The sequence below is a fragment of the Lonchura striata genome, chromosome 1, assembly GCF_050655825.1.
Source record: "Lonchura striata isolate lonStrDom1 chromosome 1, ASM5065582v1, whole genome shotgun sequence".
In the NCBI taxonomy this organism is placed as follows: domain Eukaryota; kingdom Metazoa; phylum Chordata; class Aves; order Passeriformes; family Estrildidae; genus Lonchura; species Lonchura striata.
In genome coordinates this window covers 103,847,389-103,865,070 of record NC_140703.1, presented here as the reverse complement: position 1 = coordinate 103,865,070, position 17,682 = coordinate 103,847,389, and the positions used below count along the sequence as shown (strand labels likewise).

The 17,682-nt window shown below is 38.8% G+C and overlaps 1 protein-coding gene across 9 annotated transcripts in view; it reads left to right on the top strand.

Annotated features, from left to right (window-relative positions):
* The window catches only part of MAP7D2 (MAP7 domain containing 2), an 81,175-nt gene that overhangs the window by 21,704 nt on the left and 41,789 nt on the right, over positions 1-17,682 (top strand). For 2 of the 9 annotated variants that reach the window (XM_085559473.1, XM_085559439.1), the window contains exon 3: positions 14,482-14,554. The exons of the other annotated variants lie outside the window; for them this stretch is intronic. The gene's annotated coding sequence lies outside the window, so the exon portion shown is untranslated. The remainder of the gene's footprint in view (positions 1-14,481; positions 14,555-17,682) is intronic. 9 annotated transcript variants of the gene reach the window in all.

The window sequence follows — 17,682 nt, the reverse complement described above, 5'->3', positions numbered from 1 at the left end:
CTTTAAAGAGCTGTGATGTCACCTCCTTCCCGGGTGTCAGCTGCCTGCTCCAGCTGTAAGCTGCCAAACCACTCCAAGGCAGAGGTGTTGGGTGTGCTACTCAGGATGTCTCTTACTTTCCTCACTAGCAGTGCACAGGGTAACCCTCCCACCCCTCTCTGCCTTGCCCAGTCACCTTGCCAGGGCAGGTAACAAGGTGAGGGATCCGCTGTGCAAGTGTCAAACAGAAATCCACAAATAGGATCTGCTGCTTGCAGCCTTGAGCTATTCTGGTTAGGCACACTCTGGATTGCGTATACCTACACACACACAGTTTAGTAATTCTGTTCCCAATGCCAAATATTTCTATTTGAAGCTATTTTGGTACAGTGAGTAGGATGAAATTTTTCTTACTAAGCCTTAAAAAGTAGTCAGAAAACAAGCTAGTATTTTCAAATACCACACTTGAGTGTGTGACAGACTTGCTGGGAGAGTAATCTACATGAGTTATCTGTAGCATACTCATCACCTTGGTATTGAAATACTAAATCATGCATGCTGTAGACTTACAGACTCTGTAGGGACTCTCATGGCTTGTTCTGTTCTTTGCCTCTCAGGTGCCAGCAGCCCTGTAGTGTAGCTGCACACTGCTGGGACATTATACTGAGTAGGTAATTCTTCCAAATAGATTTCAGAGGTGCAGTCTGACCATGAGCCTTGCTGCAGCAGTGTGGAGGCATTTCCAGCTGTCACAGGCAGCAAGCCAGTCCTCTTGGAGATACAGCCTTGCATGTGGCCATTAATGGATTTCTGCCTTCCTTCAGAACCTTCCTGACTGGGGCTGGGGAATCCAACTATACAGATCCATCACAGGATAAAGGCACATAGCCATGTAATTCTATAGACCTCCCTCACTCCTGGAGCATATCTGATATGTCAGGTCTACAATGCAATGGTTAATAAGTCTTTTTCTGCTGTAGAAGTTTTAAAGCAGAGCTGTTATACAATCCCATAATTATGTCCTGGCATGGTAATGTCTTAATTTCTTTTAAATAAATTGACTCCCCAGGAAAAGCTGTTATACTGAGAATGAGCTTCATTTGTCATTTACAAATAAGTGGATTTCATAACAGCTTGAATGCCTTATGTTGAGCTGCTTATTTCTGATTTAATGAATAATGGAAGAACTGGAGGACACTTAATGGTGGGTTTTTTCTTTTGTTTTTTAATTGCATAATTTGATAAACCTAATAGATTTTAATAATTATGAAGTCAGAGACAAGGTCCTGTTACCCAACTCAGTATCCTACATGTTGTGAAACAAATAGGTGTGATCCGCACTTCCTCAAACCAATTTACTAGGGCGTATATATAAAATTATGAAGATTCATTCCACTTGCAAAGAATTGGTTATTTTTGTATGGAAATTAGATTGTGAGCACCAGAAGGCAGTTATCAAAAATACCATTTGCTTGGATGCTGTAAGCTGGCCCAGTTCCTCTCCTGTGGCTTGGATCTTGAAATGAAAGGAATAGTTACTTCTCCCGCTGCTGTGGTTCCCATCAGATATGTAGCAATGCTGATTATCACTACTTAAATGTTCCTGGTTTTGATTGCCCTAGGAAAATAATGCCCCAGTATGTTGGTTATTTTTGTTACAGAATTTGAAGCTGCTGTAGCATAGAAGCAAAAGCATCCAAATGATCTTCTCTGCTATAATTATGTATAGTAGATGAGAGCCTAATACTACTCACTGCAAAGGGGAATTTGTTCTGAAATTGACTGTAAAGTGCTATGAAAACATTCCTTTAGCAAAGAGGCAATTTTCTTTTTAAAGGACTATGTGCAGGCTCATTCCAAATTAGCTGCGTTAAAGTAATCACAATATTCACCAAGTAAAACCAGTGTATGTGTACAGATGCTTAAGGGCATCCTTTTGTATTAAAATGATGGCTGCAGAACTAGTGACTGAAAGAACTCTTTTGTTGTGGGTGGGTTTTTTGGTGTGGGTTTTTTCTTGCTTTAAAAAAAAAAAATCATTCTGATGTTATTTATAATAAAGGAGCAGATCTGCAAAGTTGACTCTGTTCCTTCATCTTGCTTTCAGTGATATAGTGCAGTAATGTGCAGCTCTTAATTGGCCAGTTAGTTGGGATGTGTGTGTTAGCTCCTTTTGCTTGCTGAACCAGTAATAAATCCCCTAAATTGTTCTGCTCGCTCAGTTCTCCAAGTGACAAGAAGAGCCTGCAGTGCTCACAGCCTGCCCACAAGGACCCCTGAGCCATTCCCCTCTCCTGATTCCTTTTTTCAGGGGGAAGTTTTTTCACAGCTTTACAAAGCTTTTCTACTCAAGCAAGCCTGTCGCCCTCACTTTCTGAGCATTGCATTGAAGTGTCTTTGGTATCCAAAGGCTTATTTTGGAAAGTGGCATATGAAGTTAAAATTAAGGTTGTTTAGTCTGTGTAGCATGACAAGATGTTGTTTAGAAGATGGCAAATAAGGCTTTAAAGCTTGAAAGCAGAGAGATTTGAGACTCAGAAATGGTAACTTCACAGAATTAAATGTCTTTCCGGATGAGATGGACTGAGAAAAGGAAGAAATATTCCTTAAAGGGAGTTCAGACACTGTCAAGTCAGAATAGCTTTAGCCAAGGATGAGAAAGTAAGATGGTTTTCCAGTATATCATAGTTATAAACTTACTGGTGTGTTATTTCTGAATGATGTAATAATTTTCATTTATAATCACAGAATTGTTATCAGTGATTTTTCTATTTTATGAAATGCAGTGAGCATTTCAGAAAGAAATACATATTGGATTTGCTGGTTGTGTAAATAGAAACAAACTGAGAAGCCTTCTGTCCAAGGAGGCAATGAGCAAACTTGAGAAGATCCATTTTAAGTTAAGGTTATGGTTCTTACACTTAGAAAATCACTTATACCTTTCTACATCTCATGGAAAACATTAAACCAGATAGAGTTAGAATTCTGAGTAATGCCAAATGATAAGCCAGCTTTAGTCAAAATAAAAGAGATGTCCCGTACATCATCTCTGTGTCCTTGAATCCTTTTAGATAAAAACATACTGATGTTGTTCTAGTTTAGGTCAAGTCATTGCAAGGATATTCAGATATGCCAAATACTTGCAGATTACTTTGATGTTATGTTGGGGGGGGGGTGTGTGTTAAGTTTTAAGAACTAATCAGAAGTACTTCATAAAAACTAATTCAGGCTTCTTGGCTTTAAGGTAGTTCTGGTGTACTGACATTGCTTTCAAATTTTTCAAACTTCATTTTTGCCATTTCCTTGTTCCTTAGGTAGTCCAGTCAAATATCAATGCTTATGTACACCTGAAATGTAAGGCAAGGCTTGCAAAAAACACTTCAAGTTAAGTTTCACTTGTTCTCCTGATTGTCACATCTCCTTTAGCCGAACTATTTCAATCGATATTGAAGAGATGGTGTTAGTATTCCCTTTTAATAGCTTTAACTGTTACAGTTACAAGACAGTTATTTATTGAAGAGTCTTTAACTGGCTATAACAAATTAATGTTGTTTCAAGTATCCTCCTATGTACGTTTTGATTAAGATATGACTTGGAAGTTTAAAAACAGAGGTATTTTAGACTCCAATAAAACTTGATTTTATGGAAGTGTGATGTTGAAATATCAGCATACACTTTTTATATAGGAAATCATGTAATCTAGAATTTTGAGGCATAAAATTCAACAGATGGTTTCTAAAAGTCATATGTGATTTAGGATCAGTTTAGATTTTAATAGCTGAATAATAATCCCTCAGTGAAGTTTGAATTATGGAGGGGATCATAAGATGAATTCTTAAATGTAGAGTAAGAACAGTTTTTCACTGGAGGATTTATATCCTGTCTCTAAATTTAGGCTATTTTTATTAAATATTTTATTATTAAAGTAGTACTGAAAGGTCTATATTGACATCTGGATACTGATTAATAACTGACATTTTTTCATCAAGTATTTCTGGACTAAATTGGTTCAAAAAGAAAAATAAACCTATTTTCCCAGTCAGTTAAGTACAAAACATGTTTCTGAGTCTTGTCAGGGAGAACCTTGATAAAGTTCTATAAAACATGAGCTTCAAAATATTTATATTTTAATACTGTATAATTAATTTGTTTGCATTGATTCTCTGTTGTCTTCTGTTGAAAACCAAAGGGACTCTTAGTGTAAAGTACACTGGAGAAAATTATGCATGTACCTCTCTTAAATCAAATTGACATTCGTATCTAATCTAGTCAGCTAATGTTCTTTTCTGCTGTCATTTTAAGTCTGTCTCATCTTAATGCACACTGATAAAACAGCAGTGTGCTTTTGTGTTGTGTTCCAAACATGCAGAAATATGAGAATTCTTTGACTTATAATTAGCACAATTGGCTCAGATAATTTTGATGCTACTGTCTAGGCTGCTGTCCTGCTTGCAATGCTCCGGGACCCTGCTGCAGGTCTGTTCCTAGAGTTTTAGTAGGAGAAGAACATCCACCTCTTGTTTCTGCCCTTTCATCTGCACTGCAGCCTGGTCTTCTGCTCACATCTTTCTTCTGTCTCACTGGGTATCAGGGGGCACTTGTTTTTGTTCTTCTAGTCTTCCTGCTGGAGACCAGGTATTTAACCTGGACAAGAGAAGGCTCAGGATGGCCTCATCACCATATTCCAGTACTTTAAAGATGGCTACAAAGAGAATGGAAGCTCTGTCTTCTCAAATAGCTACCTGGAGAAAGCAAAAAAAATTGGTACCAGGAGAGGCTTTGCCTCGATGAAAGAAATAAGTTTTTTTACAGTGACAACAATAATCACTTGTAACAAGCTCCTGAGGGAAATGGTGGAGGCTGTATCACTGGATGTTTTCAAGGTAGGGTTGGACAGGATGTTAGATAATCTCATCTGGGCTCCCTCTCTCATGGAATATTGGACCAGATGATTTTTTGAGGTCCTTTCGTCCCTGGGCAGTGGTTGTATGAACCCATGACCCTTCAGAGCACAAACTCTAGAAAGCAACAACCTGACTATGTATTTGCAATACCAAAACTGAAATTTTGGAGTGAGAGCTGATGTGTGATTTTTGTAAGGAAAGCACATGTGTGGTTTCTCTGTGAGTCCTGGAGCTGCTCTGGGCCAGGAGTGCCAGCCTCATGGCTGGCAGAGGTTGTGGCAAAGCCTGTAGATGTGTCCAAACCACCTTCCCTTATGAATGGAGTGACTGGGTGTGGAGGAGAGACTTAATCTGAAAAATACCTTCTCAAGCCTTCTCAAGCTTCCCAAAACAGCAATCACGTGTGGAGTGTAGGGGTGTGCTTGCAGCTGGTGTGCTGGAGCGTGCCACCCGCCTCTGACAGCAGAGTGCTGCTGGCACTTGCCCTGCCAAGGATGGCACATCATCCCCAGGAATCCCTCAGGAGCTTCCTGGGGCAGCTTGTGAGTCAGGGGGGTGGATGTGATGGTGGGGTACAGGACAATTGTGCTGAGAGCTGCAGGAACAGTGGGCTGGATGTGGCAGATGGCATTCTGTTTGAGGGGTGAGGTTTTGAGGGGAGGCAGGAGTGCATGCAGATTTGGGTTGAAAAGTGGGAAGGTGCAGGGTGTGCCAGAGAAGGGGTGTATATGCATAGGCAGAGCCTGAAGGCAGAGGTTTTGATGTAACTTGAATTATTTCAAAAAAGAAGGGGAAAGGTAGGGAGAGGACATCATCTATTTCTTCTCTCTAATTGTAAGAGAGGAAAACTGCTTAGAATGAGGAAAAATTGCAGAACTCAGCATACTGGTACTCTCTACAGCCAAACTCCACAAAGGTGAAAACAAGTAATGACCCTAGTAACACTGAAGTGTCTTCTCAGAATCATTGTGTACATATTTGAATTTCTCAGGTGTATATAAATACAACTAGTTTTCTTTGCTAAATAAAATCTAAAAATAAGTGTATTGTTCTTTACACATCAAAATTCTTAACATGGCTGTAACATGTTCAGTGCTGCCCATTTGGCCGATTCCTGGTCTGCCTTGCAAAAGGAGGTTCTGGCAATAGTTTTTCCATTGACACTTGAGAGAACTTTCCTGTCCTTAAGACTATTTCCAAGGCAGGATGCTCAGCAATTTTCAAGGTTAAATAAGCCTGCTATGAGATCTCCATTGAATAAACAAATACAAGAGGAGTTTGAAAAGATAGATGTTCACACAGCACTACTATTTATCACTCTGCTTATAGAAAACTGTTCCAGTTTTCATGGTTTTTGTTTTTCAATTTCTGTCCTCCCCCTTCAACCATATCTATGTATGTGGAAGGAATCTTATTTACCTAGTCACGCATAAATCTTTTTCTAAATCTTACTATTTATTCTTCATGCTATAAATCAGCTAAAATAGCTGAGTAAGAGCTAATCCAGTCTTTGGCTCTTCACGTAACAGTCAATACTTCCGACAGAACTCTGCTATCAAGAGAAATAATCTTAAATTGATTGTCCTCACTATATAAGGTGTATATATTTTTGCCTAGAAAGACAGTATTTACAGAGTGCTGCTGACTGATTCTTCTGAAGTTAGCTTTGTATAAATCACAGTAATTGACCTATTAATTTTTCACAGAGTATGGGAAGTGCTTAGACAAAACCTGCATCCACTTCCAGTGAGAGGCAGGAAGCTCAGTTACCAACATCATTAGCTGCAGATGTATTTGTCCAAAGTAATTTTGAATGCAACTGAATAGCCCCTAGTCACACATTTTTTATATTCATGAGAGGAGGGAAACATATATGATCTCTTCAATCTAGGAATGTTGTCTTTGAGGTTATCATGCTGTTTGCTTAAGTGGTTGTCAGAAACATCCTTAAGAGCTCCTCTTCAACAGAGAGAAGGAAATCATTATGGCTTGTCTGCAGCAATGGCAGTTATAGATAAGACACAGGAGAGGCTGTACTTTACTTTTTATTCAAAATAAACCCTGCAGAGTGTTTTCGGAAAACAACTCTTAGTGCTGGCTGTGGTATTACAGTTAAAAAGAAGAATGATTTTGTTTCCCTGCTGTTGTTTGTCTCAGCTGCACTGTGCAGGATATTGTCTCCCATCTGGCTAGATCTTTATTATATTAATAATGAGCATTGTTTGCAAAGCAGGCTGATTTAATTTTCACCTTGAATGCTTCCTATTTTCAGACTGAAATCTTTCATATTTCTTCCTGGGTCTACCTTTATAAATTTCAGAACTTGCTGTGTTTGTATGGGGTTCTCTTTTGTTTTGTTTTCATTAATATGTGGATCTTTAACTGAGTTTTGATAGACCTATCACCTTGGACTTTGAGACCTACAGATTTTATTAGGCAAGTAGCCCTGATCTTATAGCTGAACTGCTCTGATGGATTGCATAGGGTAGGAATCTGCCCTTCTGCAGACGTGTGTTCAAAACACCCTTCATCCTAAGCCTTGATTTTTAAGGTGGCAAAATACAAATACTTCATTTCATTACTCAAAACCTGATGAGTCTCGTTGACATTCCAGCCTTTAGTCTGGGGAATGTTGATGAGAAATATGTCCAAAAACTTAGGGAGAAGGTGAGAGGTTAATACAAAACAAGGTGGGGAACCCAAAATATAGCTGTGTCGGTTTAACATTTTCTTTCCCCTGAAATTGTTTTTATCTGATCACTTCTCACTTACTAAGCAGGAGTGGCTTCTGGTTTCTTGGAATGTGCATTATGGAGCAGAATAACTTTTCCTCCCTTCTGTTATCAGCTGGTGGCCTCTGTGCAGTGAGCAAATGGATGGTTTCCTGGCTTCTGGTTACTTGTGCACCAGCAGCCATCTCTTTGTGTTAAAATTGTTTATTTATGAACCTTTTTTATGTATAAAGTACTTGACCCAGCATGATCATAGGCATGAGTAGTGGGCATGTATTACATATTAAGACAGAAATAGAAGAATGTAATAATACCTGTTTTAAACAGTTTAATTTTCTGTCAAAAGTACTTCACACTTCATAATCATCTGTTTAAAAAATAAGAGACAGAAGTAAATATCACTGTACAAAGCTTGTTTTGTTTTAAACCACTTCACATAACAGTTGGATTTGATGAGACATTTGTGTTTAAAAATATCTGAAACCTGGTATACTACTTGTTATTGACATAGCTGTTGTTTTACTCAATTGTTATCTAGTGGGCAGACTAGTTATCATCCTATTACTTTTTCTTTTTGTTTTTGTGGTTTAATGTTGTTTTATGTGGTGAAAAATCACCCTATTTTATGTCAGTCAATGATTCTTGGAAGCCAGAAGTGGAAAAGAGGTTGCCGATTTCTGTAGCAGCAGAAGGGATGAGAAATGAGAAGGAGCCTGGGAGAAAGTCAGTGTTTACTTAAAGGCCCTGTGGTTGTACAGGGCTGTTCAGTGATGGTGTGCAGCCTGTGCTCTCCATGTACCATGAGGGAGGTCCTGGGCTGGGAGCAACAGAGACGTGGAGCTGAGCACTTTGGTGGTTCTCTCACGTGAAACAATGGAGTAATTCAGTGGTTTGTGCATTGGCAATCATGCAGCACAGCTTCTGTGCTCTCTGTCCCCCAGCACTGCAGAGTGGGCATAGCAGTGCCAGGCCAGTAGGGTGGTCAGCTGAATGCAGGGACCAGCTGGGATGGGCAGGAGATGGAGCTGCCAACCACTTAGCCCAGAGGTACAGCCAGTCTGCACCCTCAGTTTGAATCCATCCACATGGCCCCGGCCCCTTCTCCATGCCAGAGGTGTCTTCAAGGGAGTGGTGTCCTGTGTAAAAATCCTCTTAATAAAAGAGTAAATGTGGATGGGAGGTGGGTGCAAGGTAATTTCAGTGTTTACCCAAAATTCGTGCTGTCAGTAGATCTGTTACCGCATGGGTGGTCAGGGTGCTTGGACCACGCTTTTGTGTGGACTCCTGAGATGGTGGAGCATTTTGGTTTTTGTTTTGCTTGCAAATTCCTCTGGATTAACCCTTTCTGTTGTCCATAGTCTGTGCAGTTGGTAAACAGTACAAAATTGTAATTGAGGGATTTCCAAGTAATTTCAATGCCTTTAGCAACTATTTATCACTTGTTATAGTCTAGATTGCATAATTCATGGGAAATTATTTCAGTCAATCATATGAAACTTACCTGCTACGGCCCATTTATTTTTGAGGTAGAACATAGTAATAGGACATGTTTATATGTAGTAAATCCTAAATAACTATATTGCAAACAGCAAAAAAAGTGATGAAAAGACAGTCTAACTGGAATAAACCTGGTAGATTGCTGGAAGAGAAAAAATTTAGTCTGTTGATAATTGTATGGTATGTGCGTAATTGCGTTGCAGATTTGCACTGGTTTATCCCTGAGGTATAACTGAGAAGGTATTTTTTAAATAAAAACTTCTTCAGTTTTGTAGGATCCAGAATAGGAATAGTTTTAAATAATTAATTATATTCTTGGTATGTGGAAAGTTTTGTATGTGTCCCTATTCTGTAGCTGTAATGTCAGCTCTGGCAGCCCAAGAGATGTACAGTCTCACTGGAAACTGCAGTGAGATGGTAAGGGCAAAGATAAGGAGTAAGTTTTAAATAGATACTCAGACACTGACTTACTGAACCTGCAAGATTTAATGGTGCAAATGTCCTGTAGTACTATAAAACTAGAACTTACTGGTTTTGTGACATGAAAAGAAAAATAAACAGATAGGAAAGAACATAGTTTGGGATTTAGTGTTGGTATTTGGGCAAGGAAAGGTGATGAGACAGGTTGTTAAAATAATGAAACCAGGATTATTTTACTATTTTGTGATGTGAAGTTTTAAGCTTTTGACTGTAAATTGCTACATTTTGGTGCCAAATAAAGCTGTTTGTTTTATTTGCAGAATTAGTCAGGTTAAATTTTCTGCCAGTAATTATTTTATTAAAACCACAACTGCAACACATCAGAAAAGGGGGAGAGGTAGGAACAAAGAATAAGAGAAAATTAAAAAGTAAATTTTAAATAGAAAGTACCAGCTAATCCATATATAAGCTAATTGTAGACTTACAAAGTCTAAACACATTAGAACTAATTAAGCCAACTAGACTCTGTCTTCCAAAATGTATAATTACGTTGCATTACAAGTAGATAATTTAATTGCTAAATCATTATTCAAGTGTTTTCAAAATGAATTAGAACAAAGTATTGTCTGCCAAGTTTATGTAACCTTCAATTCCTCTCATTCATCATGCATTTATCTCTACTGAAGAACTTGCTTTTTATCCCCACAAATTCATCCACACCATGTGTTACTAGACTATGTCATAGCATTAAATAAATCTGTGTGCCAAAAAAAGAGTCAGGCTGTGTGATTAGATTTGGTGGATTCAGTGTGGAATCTCACACAGGAGAAGGTTGAGTGGAAATTCACCATCATCAACCTTAATACATTTATGCTGCTATTCACTTGTGCAAATTATTATCTTTGTTTCCTTTTAGAGCTCAGTAAGTTTCCTGCAAATATTTTTTTCAAATTCATCTGTCAGCCTCAGCTTTTTTAGCCAAACAGTAATGTTTTGATAAACTGCAAGCACTCAGTTTCTCATTTTGCTTTTTATAAATAACCCAAAAGATGTTACCACTGAAAATTATTCTTCCATTATTGTTGGTCAGTTTATCTTGGCAGTTTAACATTGTGACACTGGATTAAGCTTCTTTTACATTTCACATCTTGTATGTTGTCTCTGCCTTTCTTTAAGCCTGTCAGTTTAAATGTCAGGCAGTTAATTAGATGAATATCAGTATAGTATAACATCAATGTCTTTTACATGAAATATTTAATCTGTGTGTTTAAATATGTTTTTTGGCTAATCTGTGTGCTCTCATTTTTATTATTAGCTTTATTCTAGGTGAGTTATTCAGAAAATGTGCAGGAGAAGCTAGAGATTCTTCTCTGAACTATTAGATTATCAAAAAATATAATATGGAGATTTCTGTATTTGTTCTTTGTAGAAACTTCCATGAGTTTTAATAGATTATTTAGAGTTCTTGAAGGTTTTCTTTTTACTCAAGGCCATCATGTTGTGAGTAGCTGGGGCCTTGAAAATAGAAAGCCTTTATTGATATAGGGCATTGTGTAATTTCTAGAGGCATGCAAATGAATAAGGATTTTGATGCAGATTTTAAGTGTCTTGCTACAATTTCAAGAACCGTTGTCTGTATTTCTTGAAAAAGAGATTAAATGTAGAGGATCACATCTATTTGTCTATCCATCCTTCTTCTCACCAATAATTAGCTGTTGAAGCCATCAGTCAACTTCAACCAAATTTGTCATAAATGATAGTCTAAAGGATGCTATGTTCCCACAAAGATGATAAAACCAGGTGATACCACAGAACACAGTAAAAGCTCACCCCCGTTTTACATGGCCTAATATTCACCACTTTCATGAGAGAATTGTGATTGACCCTGACCTCTGAGAACACTTCAGTAGAGAATCTGGTGTCAAGGCACAGCCCTGTAAGAAATGAGGCTTTTCAGTCCTGTAGAGGCATTTTGAAGTCACTTGTTTGAAGACTTTAAATTACCAGGAAAATAAAAATCTGTGGGCCAAGATTTCCAGCTCTGCCCTTATTTATGAATGAGAACAGAAATGTGCTTTGCAAAGTGCTACAAAATCATGTGCAAGACTATACAGAGGCAGAAGGAATAAAGTGATTTAAAAAAAATTTGCTTTTGAACCAAATAGCTTTTCTTATGCTTTGGTGGAAGACCCATATGAGCTTCTTAATAGACATCTGTCATTTTGGACAAATATAAGCTACATTTTTTTTTCTTAAATTTTTGAAGTCACATTCTGCTAGTTTTGTGCCCAGAAAACATCTGGACACTGATGTTGAATTACTGATTCTAGCACTTACATGCCAGCTTTGGACTTTGTCCTGAATCAAGTCAGTCTTCTCCAGATGGCTGAAGCATCAACAGAAATACTCCAAGAAATGTTGTTCTACAAGTACCTATATTTTCTTTAAAAAATATGTGCTGGACTAGTGTGTCTGGTCTTTGAAATGAATTCTAGTAGCAGTGAAAAGAAAACACTGTGCTTCTAGAGTGCACATGTATGTGCAAGGGCCTATTTGTGTCTAAAGGCTCTAAAATGCTCGTGCCACGGGAACACCAGCTGAGTCTCCATGGGTCTCCCCTGGTGCCCGCAGTGCCTGCTCCTGCACAGGAGTTCTCCTGAGCGAGGGCAGAGGCACACTTGTCCCAGCAGTGAAAGCTGCACGTTGTTGACAGGATTATTAAAATATTAGCTCTGTCTCTTGGCTTCTTCCTCTGTGGGCCTTGAAGGTCACAAAAGAAGGTAAGAAACACCAGTGCAAAGTGGATTTCCCTTCTTCCTGCATAGTGTTGCCACATCACTGCGAAAGTTTAGATGAACTTTGAGAGAAAACACTGAATACAGGATCTGATCTCTGTGCTAAGTGCTCCTTACTGCAGAGCTTAGTGACCCACTGTGTTTTAATTGGCCTCTGTGTTGGCTTAAATGTGCTGTCAGGTCTGTCTTCAGCATACGTTTTCATCTTAGCATGTAATTTAAGCATACAGTTTAGTCACTTTATATTCTTATTTATCCTTTAATGTTATAGATTTTTGTAAGTCTTTGTAAATGCTCCAATTTCTTACCCGGAAAAAGCCTCAACCTTCTTCTTTTTGAGATTTGAAAAATCAGTGGATGCATAATCCACTCACCTCTCTTGAGTGGAAAGTTTCAGTCTGGTAAATTATCTTTATTATTCTGTAGGTTAAGAGCTCCATGAATAATGTGATTTGTATTCTGAGTTTTCATAAACAACTAATATAATTTATAGCTGGAACTCAGTGGATAATCCTCTGAGAAATTAGAGATTAAACAAGGATGTATGTTTTGTGGTGCTAGAAAGACAGACTTAATATTTTTTACATTTGTTAAGGTATTGAATCTCCAAATAATTTCCACTTAAGAACATTGATACACGTAACTTTTTAAAGGGACGCAGAAATGTTCAGCCTTATTTGTGTATCTGTCCATGTCCATGCTGTCTCTTGCCCTTGAAAAATAATCTTCCAAGTACTGACCTAAAAGATCTAAGGTCTTCTGTTTCCATAAAATGCAAACATTGTCAGAATGGAGCAGGACTTAGGCAAGGAGTGGGTCCCAGCATGTTTCAGTTGTGACTGTTCTCTCACTGCCCTGGACTCCTTCAACAGGCTGCATGCATAAATGAGCTTGCCTGGGTCAGTTAAGGCAGTCTCTACTTTGGCATATTTCCTAGGCTTCTAGAAGCTCCAAGCAATTCAGGCCCTTTAATATAGTTCAGGGGTAAGAGTTGAATGAGGTTCTTGCTTTTGGAGCCCTGCCCTTCAGGGGGCTTGTCTAACAGAGGCAATTAACACTTCCTATGCACACTGCCAATATTAAATTGTTGGACCAAGAACAGTCATCATAAACAATTGTACAGAGATGCCTACATTTTGTACAAAAGGATGTATGTAAATGTAATATTTTTGTTCTCTGGGACAGAGAGGTTGCCAGTGGTCAGGTCTCAGCAGTATCTTGCAGATGGACTTGGGTGCACTGAAAGCTTTGTGATTTGGATTCTTGGAGTGTCAGAAGCTCACAGCTAAAGCACAGGTAGAAATGTAAGCAAAAGTCCCAATGAGGACATGTTAGCTCTTGATGGAAGACCTAGAATGATTAGATTCACAGATGAGACTACATAAATGCCAGAGGGAAATGTTCTGGATTTAAAAGGGTATTTGGATCCCACCACTAAATTATGTGCTTTATTAAGAATTATGTGTAGGGGCCAAGACTGGGGGATGCAAAACCAGGAGCTGTGTGGAATACACTTTGATGAATTGGTGTTGACCATAAACATAGCTAAAACTGTATGTTCATACATAACATTATAAATATCAACTATGTTGGTATAGTTCATCTACTAAAATGCAAAAAAAGAACTATGAAGCAAACATGTAATTGTTAAAACTTTTGCTCCCTGTGAGGATTTACTGTGCATGTTCCTAGAATAAATTGTTTTGATTTTGATAGTCAGTGGGTGTTCTCCCTGAAATAAATGACTTGGAAGTATAATTAGTGTGAAGCACAGCAAAAGCAACATTTTAACTATTGCTTCTGAACATAGCCAAGTACACAGAGGATGAAGTTCACTTGATCATGTGTGCTGTGGATTAATCCGCTTTGCTTCTTTTTATTTTGGAAGCTTTTTGCCAAATCAAATGGAAAATGTACTTTCTACTTCTAATACTGGTAGCTGCTTCTATTTGGAATAATACATTGTTTCAGCAATGCATGAGGTGTGGGTAGAGCAAAGTGAAGGTTATTTAGGTCAGTCTTTGATAACTGCATGTCATGTTAGTAAGTCATCAACACTTTCTTTTGATAGGGAGATATATATATATAAATGGAAAATTGCAAATGGATTCTTCTTTCATTAAATACTTTATATTTCCTTTGCTGACCACAAAGAGCAGAACAGAAGCATCCTGAAGCTTTCTCCAACTCTTCACTCATGGAGGACAGAGCATAGTGGTAGATGAAGGTAATGTTAAAAACTTTATATTACTATCTAGGGAAAAAGAATTTCGACATGTAATAATAAAGGACATGCTGGCAACATTTCACACCTCCATAAGCATTGTTAGGAGCCACATGTGTTTTCTTGGTTCTCTAACTGTATCTTTGCTGCCACTCAGAGCAAATTCCAAAGCACCAGTGTCTCTTTTGCAGTTTCTATTAAATAAGACTTGAAATTAAAACAGAACTAGTAAAAGGACTCTGCAGAACCATCCTGTACATACATGTGCCACTGCATGAGTTGATGGTCTATGTTGCACCGTACAAATTGCCAACTCTTAAGTGGTCATCCACCAAGCCTCTGTCACCCATGTGTGAGCCTTTTATTTGTAGATATTTTGTTTTGCTTTATGTTATCATTTCTTCTGTGATTGTCTTAAATTTTTTTAAGGACATTTTGTGGGAACATACTGACAAATCCTTGTCATTTTCACTTCAAGCTCCAAACTAAAACTTTCTGGCTGAAGTTGGTTTAGAAATAAGCTGTAAATTTTTGTCATGCTTTTGTTTTGGTACCTAGACATAGAGATTAATTACCAGTTTGATTATAGGATTTAAAGAAAATCTTTATTGGCTGCCTCCTCTACAGGCAGTCACTTTGCTGCAGAGATCCATGGCCTGCAAAAAGGCCACAGCAGAAGGTAGGATGTACAGAGCCTGCTGGGCTTCCTCCAAAATGCTGTCCTATGGCTCTTGAATAAGCTGAAATTAGAGATTTGCAGCTGCTATGGACTGGTGCTGTGAGAAGGAGCTCTGGCAGCACAAGAATGGCCTTCAGCATTGCACATCATTCAGTGCCTTGAGCTGGGCAGTGTGACACGTTCCAGGTAACTGCCACAGTGGGAAAATCATTCCAGCTTCCCTCTTCTCTGTGAAGTAAAATTTTAATGCTGGATGCTGATGTAGGGGTGTCTGGCCTGTGGGCGGAGGCAGGACAGCCACCCACTGCAGAGGGGAAGGTGACTGGGCTTGCTTGGCCAAAGAGCCTGGGCATGAAGACAGGAGCTCAGCCCAGTGTGCTCCAGGTTACCTGGGTGCTCAGTCTGGAAACTCTGTGTTCTGCAGACAATATTTGCAAGGACTGGCTCCTGCAGCTGTGAAGGTTGGATGGGGGGTTCAGCAGGAGAATGAGCTGTGGTGCCCCTCAGTGCAGGGCAGCTCCTCGCCCGCCCGAGGGCTGCCCAAGGCTTCTGCTGAAGCTCTTCCTGCCTGGCACAGGGGAGCAGCTCGGGGCTCTCTTCACTTCTGCTGTCTTTGTGCACTTCAGCTCTCACTGGAGAGTGCAGCACAGCGGTGACATTTGAAAAACCACCAAAGCATAAGATCACTATTCAGTGCCACACACCAGCAAAGCCAGTTAACTTGAACAGGAAGTGGGGTTTAATGTGCATTTGGGGATTACAAGGTAGTGGAGGTGGGAGAAATGGGTACTTACAGTTCCCATCTGGTCTGCTCATGCTAAAAATATCCGAATTTCTCGGTGAGATGCTAGTGTTTCACTAAGCTTTGGTTATCTAATACCTAATAATCAATATATAACATCAGCAGATGTGGATACATAGATGTGTATTTTCACTCCAGAAACACTTTTAATTAGAAATTGAATTCTACTAGACTACACTATTTACATAAATACAGCTCTAAATACTCATGTGTGTTAAATCTGAGAGAAGGACACTGTCAAGCACTGGGTAAGCCTCTGGACTCCTTTCTGCCTGAGAGATTATAGAAGCACATAAATAAAACATCAGTGTAGAATACACATTGGACAGAGTGCTGCTGACTACACCTATGCACTATAGAGCCAAAGCTCTTTTTCTTGTTCATATTGTTACCAGTAAATGGAATTGCTTTCATTTTGACGTATATATTCTTAAAATGAAACTGTTTGGATTGAATTTACTGTGATGGAGAAACAAATTTATCTGATCCTATAAAGTTTCCCTTAGATAATTTGGGCAAAATAACTGTGACTTGAGGTTTATTGTCTTACACTGAGGCTTTTTCTTGCAAAAGTCAAAGTACAGTGAACCAGGCAAGCTGTGTCTACACTATTTATAGCTACTCTCTTTCCAAAATATAAATTTTCCTTTCAGTATGATAGTACATGAGTGATAGGACTTTTTTTGCAGACTTGGGTGGGCCAAGCTTGGGCTTCCTGATCCTAACAAGGTATTTCCATATCTTCTATTTTAACACAGTCATTCTACTGAAGTCAGTGAAACTAGTCTGTGCAGGTTTATCAAGGCATAAATTGCAAATACGAGTTGGAACTATTGCTAATTGAGGAGATAGGCAGTAAGTGAATGAAAGAAGAAAATTATTTCAACCATGGGAAAAAGTTTTATATTCGAAATGTCTATAGCTTTGGGGTTCATAGGTTTTGCTTTTATTTTTAGTATAAAATTTCCAGCTAGTGCCACCTTGGCAAACCCTAGAAGTTTCAAAATGTTAATTGTGAATTAGAAAGAGTATTTGTGGTGAGGTTTTTTGTTGTTGTTGTTTGGTCAGGTTTGTTTATTTTTATCCTTTCCAGAATGCACAGTGTTTCCTTCTAGAAAGTTGTTGGACAGGCTGTAGAAGGGAAGATCCTACCTATAGATGCCAGATGGGGTTTAGGAGTGTTTGAAAAATACAGCTGTAAATGTTCATGTGTGTTAGATCTTTGAGAAAGACACTGTCAAGCACTGATTAAGCCTCTGTACTCCTTTCTGCCTGAGAATGAATAGAGGCACATGAATAGAAAGAACATCAGTGTAGGAAACGTGGACACAGTGCCGCTGCTTGGTATGGGCTCGGTGGGGGGCTGTCTAGCAGGGACCTGTTCAGTAAACTAAATAAATAATAACACTAGATTAATTATCTAGTGTTTTCATAAGTAAAAACATTCTACTAATGTATCTTAACATTTTCTGAGCGCTCTTGAGGTGCATCTGCTGTGTCTGCCTGATACTGGAGTCTCCTTGGGGCATGTTAGGGCTGCACACACAGTTGTACACAATCCCACGGAGCTGATTAGGTGTCTGTGGGCTCATGCAAAACTGAGATGATCTGCTATTTATATTTTGGCTTTTTTTTTCTTCCCATGTAGTA